Raw genomic sequence first — 5,886 nt, 5'->3', positions numbered from 1 at the left:
AATCTAACTCATTTTCTTTGGTGTTGCTATAATTTCCTACTTCCTCCTGAGAAAATTTAGATATCCAGAACTGGATCTGGTTTTCTAGATTGCTTATATACGTTTTAATGTATGGACCATAGCTATTATGGCCTCTTTTGTTCTAACACTTACAAGTAAAAGGATTTTCAGAGAAAGTAACAGCACCTGCTCATCCTTTCCTGTTTTATTTCCTTTCTGTTTGTACTGCTTCTGTCTTCATTTTTATTTCTACTTCATTCTTGTTCTAACTTCTTAGTTCATTAATTGTTGCCCTTTAATTTTTCCAATAATATTTGAGGCTGAAATTGCTCAATAAATGCATTAAATACATTTTCACTTATGTTTTTGTTGTCACATTTTAAGTGTTTTTTTTTTTCACTTCCATTGTAGGTTTTATTTGACCCTCAGGTTATTTAGAGGTAATATTACTATTCCACATACCGGAGTCATTACTGTTCGTTTAGTCATTTCTAACTTAATTGCGTTGTGATCAGAAGTTCTGGTGTATGTGATTTCAGCCTCTCTAAAATTACTGAGGTTGGCTTTATAGTTTTAGAAATATGGACAATTTTTTAAGAGACTCCATTTTGGCAGAAAAGGATGTAGAATCAACCTCCTGAGTCAGGTACAGTGCCCATGTTACCTCGGGCCTTCTCATCCTCTGTTTCTTTCCTGATGTCATCAGCTTGATCCTTCTTCTGTCTTCCTGGTGAACTGACGCAGCCTGTTAGGTGAATGACTCCCTTAGCTCTGCACAGTTTTGGCCTTTGACACTATTTTATCTGACGAGTTGAGCTTTTACTGTCTTTTTAAAAATCTAATTTAGTGTTTGTAGATGTTTTGCCTGCATGCCTTCCTGGATCCCCCAGAAGTGAGTTAGAGGTGGTTGTGAGCCACCATGTGGGAGCTGGGAACCAAACCCTTTGGTCCTTTGAAAGAGTAGCCACTCCTCTAAGTTTTGTTATGTGTCTAAGTTCACACATGGTGTCCTAAACTTCTGGTGCATTGCTTTGTTTTGTTTTTGTTTTTCTTGGGCCTGTCAAATCTCCTGGTCATGCTTCCTGTATGTTTTTAAGTTTTTTGCTTATTTCTCTCAACACAGTTAGCTTGCTTATTTTGTATCCGGTGCCTGCTCGTTCCAGTAGCTTCCCAGCCTGGCTGCCATCTTGTTCTTGCCAGTCCCTGCACACAGCACGTCATTTCCTTTCGTGTTTTCTGATTTCAACCATGCGCTCTTGTTTCTTTAGAACGTATCAATGGTGAGTTGTGGAGCATTCAGTTGGAAACAGCACCCCCAGAATCTGTTGAAAATGGCACCCCCAGAATAGATTTGCCTTTGTTCCTGCCACTTGCCTGGAAACTGCAAACTAAGGTTTAAAAGTCTTTCTTGACTTGAGTTTTTTGGACTCCCGAGTACAGTATAAATTTGGACTGCCACACTGAGAGAGCTGGCTAGCTACAGATCAGGGGAGGTCTCTGCTCCCAGATGGGCAATTCTCTTGTAATTGTTTTCAGGATGAAGAAAAGATGGGAGGCTATTTGTGGTTGGTCCCTGCACAGGGGGTGCAGTCCTGCAGACTCAGCTTCAGGCACCCCTGGCTTGGAATCCACCTCCACTACCATGTACAGAGACAAATGCTCTCCGGAAAAAGCTTTGTCAAGAACCTGCTCATCTCCCGGGTTTCATTTGCATTAATGTTTGACCTTAAAAGACTCTTTGCTTTGCCATCATAGAAATGTGTTTCAAAAGATTAGAATGTTGATTGGAAGAACTAATACTGTGAGAATACCCCTTATCATAAGAAATGTCCAGATTCTGTGGGATCCCAGCCGAGGCACTGGGGACACAGCTCAGTGTGGGATCCCAGCCGAGGGGTACTAGGGACACAACTATGCAAGCATGAGGACCGAGTTTCATCATTTACACAGAGGCAGAGACGCTGGATCCCTCGGGCTTCGTGCCATGCAGCATAGGCAAGCTGGTGAACCACAGGCCTATGGGAGATCCCATCTCAAAACACAATTAGAACTTCAGAATAATACTAGACCTCTGACCTCTACACACACCAGCACACACGTTTACGTGCACATGTGCGTACATAAGCACTAAAAAGAAAAGAAAAAAAGAAACAGGGTAATCTCAATAAAATTCCAATACCACTATTTATAGAAAAAAAAAATCAAAAAGTTCATATGGAACCACCAAAGACCCTGTGCAAATAGCCCCCAGCAATCCAAAGCAAAAAGAATACTGCCAAAGGAATCACCATACCTGATTTCAAGTTATACTACAAAGCCATAGTAATAAAAACATCATGGTGCTAAAACAAAACCAGACAAATAGGTCAATATAATAGAAGACCCAGATATTATCAACCCATATATATACACCCACATGATTTTTGACCAAGATATAAAAATGTAGATAGACAAAAAGACAGACATTTTAACAAATGGTTCTAATAAAGTGCATATTCGGGTGGGAAGAACAAAAGTCTGGGGCTCAGAGGTCCTGAGTTCAACTCCTAGCAACCGCATGGTGGCTGATAACCATCTAGAATGAGATCTGGTGCCCTCTTCTGGCCTGCAGGCACAAATGCAGGCAGAGCACTGTTAGCATAATAAATAAATACATCTTAAAAAGAAAAAAAAAAAAAAAGAACAAAAGTTCTTTCTCTCAGCTTGGTAAAACTCACCCCAAAATGGCTCACATATATAAAAGTATAACCTAAAACTGTGAAATTGATTTTAAAAAATAGAGAAGAATACTTTAAAGTATAAGCGTAGGCAAGGACTTTCTCAAGGGGACTCCAAAAATTGACAAATGAGGCCCCATAAAATTAAAAAGGTTTTGTTCCACCAAGGAAACAATCAAGAGGTGGAGAAAACCTTTGCTGACTATACAGTGACAGAGGACTGATACCTAGAATACACAAAGAACATTGAAAAACCTTAAATGTAGTGAGAATTCTGGGATTTCAGCCTCTTTAAATGCACAGAAATATTATAAGGATATGTTTTTGTTTTAATCCCAGATGTGGGGATATGGGAATCCTTTGGCCTGTTTCCAGCAACTGTGATTTGCCGTGCGCTCCAGCAGAGGTGTGGCTTTGCCAGCTGCAGATATTTTCTGCAATTGTGTGATGTTTGGAATTCTTGAAAATGTTCAGAGGGTATATAAATGCTGGAGCCCAGTATGTAGGGTTGGCGGTCCTTCAGGAGGATTGACTGCAGTTTGTTAGTAGTTGTACTCAAAGAAAAAAACAAGAAGAAATTAGATTCAGGGACCTCTCTCTCTCTCTCTCTCTCTCTCTCTCTCTCTCTCTCTCTCTCTCTCTCTCCCCCCCACCCCTATAACCTTCTTCCTCTCCTATCTAGTGATAGGGGGTGAAGTGGGGTAGGGGGCATAAAGGGTAGGAAAAGAACCCACAAAGTAGCAAAGGCCAGCCACACCTAAACAATGAGAAATCAAACAACCCAGTGAATAAATGTACTAATGGACTCGTTACATACTTCTCAAAAGACATACAAATGGCTAACAAACATAGGAAAAGAAGGTTAAGCCCCAGTAGCCACCAGAAAAATGCAGATCAAAACCATGATAGGCAAAACGGCGGTCGTTAGGAAAAGATATGCTGATGAGGATGTGGGGCAGTGGACTTTGATACCCTGCTGGTGGGGAGCACACTAGCTAGTCACTCAGCCACTGGGAAAATCTGTATGGAGCTCCCAAAAACTAAAGCCAGACCTTCCACATGAAATAAGGAGGCCTGGTTAATTAAGCCTAGTTGGCTCCATGACTGGCTTCAGTTTCTTGTTAGCTTGGAGCAGGCCTGAGCCCCCATTCCTCAGAAACGAACTCAGCAGTTAGAGAAAACAGCAGCCAATCAGGGAGGGCCTAGGCACCCGGCCAGAGGAAGATAAGATTTCTTAAGGTTAGTTTACTGCTGGTCCAGAAATATTTTGTCCTACGACTAACTTGTGACTGTGACCGCTGACTAAGGTTGCCCCGTACCTTTTCAGTCTGCCAGTGCCTTTTCCATTTGAATGCTCTAATCCTGCTAAAGGTCACCAACCTCTCCCTTGGAATTCCTCTGAATGCCTTTAGAAAGAGCCTTCCAGCTTACCTCGGGTCACCATTTTGTCTAAAGGGCGATCCCTGAATGTTGGACTTCTCTGCAGCAATAAAGGCCCCTTGCTTTTGCATACGGCTTCAGACTCCCGGTGGTCTTTGGGAATCTGGTGATCTGGGCATAACAGAAATACTTCTAGCCCTCCTGAGTGTTTACCCAGAGGACTCCAAGTGACATCACAGAGGTACTTGCACACCGGTGTCTACTACAGCACCATTCCTTAGGGAACTAACCTAGGTGTCCAACGACAGAAAAAAATGGATAGAGAAATGTGATGCATAAGCGCAGTGGAATTTTACTTCCGCCACAAAGAGGAAGGACGCTATGCTGTTTATAGGAAAATGGACACACCTAGAGATAAATCATATTATCTCTAATTTAAGCCAATCTCAGAAAGACCCAAAGGCAGCAGACAGAGCAAGAGAGACTAAGCCTGACTTGGGCTTTTGAAGCCTCAAAGCCCACCCCCAGTGACACACTTCCTCCAACAGGGCCACACCTACTCCAACAAGGCCTCCTATTCTTTCTCAAGTAGTGCCACCCCATGGTGACGAAGGATTCAAACATATGAGTCCACGGGGGGGGGGGGGTGTTCTTCTTCAAACCACCACAGAAAGGGTAGGAAAAGGAAAAGGAGGGCCTCTAAAACTAATAAATAAACTTCAGTCTACTGGGATCTATAATTTCTCAGACTGTGTTTGAACTCCCTCCATCTTCTCTGGAGTTGTGCTTTGTATACGAAGGGTCCCACAAAAGGCTCACGAGTCAAGGGCTTGGCTGCCTGCTGACATAGGCTTTTGAGAAATGACTGCATACCAAGGGCTCTGATTTCATCAATGGAATAAGCCACTGATGAATTTGTAAGTTGATGGCATCTTGAGGAGAGGAGGGGATGGTTAGGAACTCTTCAGAGATGGGGCATGTCCTTGGAGGATACAGTTTTTTGGGGCCCTGTGCTCATTCTGTCACTGGCTTGATCATGTGCTATCCACCATGGTGGCCCACCCCATCCCCCATGGTCCCAGGACCAATGGGGCTGGTGCCCATGGATGGAAAACTCTGAACTGTGAGGCGCAGTGCATCCCTCCTCCCTAAAGCTGCTCTCTCTCAGGCATTTTGTCAGCACAGCAGAAACTGACTAACCAACACACTAACATTTTATCCACGAGTCTTTATTCTCTTTAGTTCTTTATCCTCGACGTTTCCTCAAGAGCAGAAGCTTACTGGTTATTTAAAACAGAAATTCTGAGGATAAATAATTCTGAAAGACAAAAAAGAGAAAGAAAGAAAGAAAGAAAGAAAGAAAGAAAGAAAGAAAGAAAGAAAGAAACCCAAGAGGACACTCCCAGCTCATATCTGGAAGTGAGTGCTGGTTCACTGGTGAAGGATAATCTCACTTATGAACATGAATGAAAAAAAAAAAATACTAGCAAAGCAAATGTTCAAATGTATATAGAATTTAATAACCCATGGTCAGGGTATATATGCTGCAAAACTTCAAAGATGGGTTAATATTAGAAAATCTGTTAATGAAAAATATTAATATGTTAAAGAAGGAAAACGTAAAATTAGGTCAACACATGAGAAACATGTTAAGCTTCAGCGTCCGTTCCCATAATACCTCAACCTTAGAAGGATATTTTCCTAAACTGCTAAAGGATGTCTACCGTAACATACAATGAACATCATGCTCAATGTGAAACACAGGAAACATGTCCTCTCTACCCCGGAA

This window comes from Acomys russatus, chromosome 22, assembly GCF_903995435.1.
Source record: "Acomys russatus chromosome 22, mAcoRus1.1, whole genome shotgun sequence".
NCBI lineage: Eukaryota > Metazoa > Chordata > Mammalia > Rodentia > Muridae > Acomys > Acomys russatus.
This window is presented reverse-complemented; position numbering follows the sequence as displayed.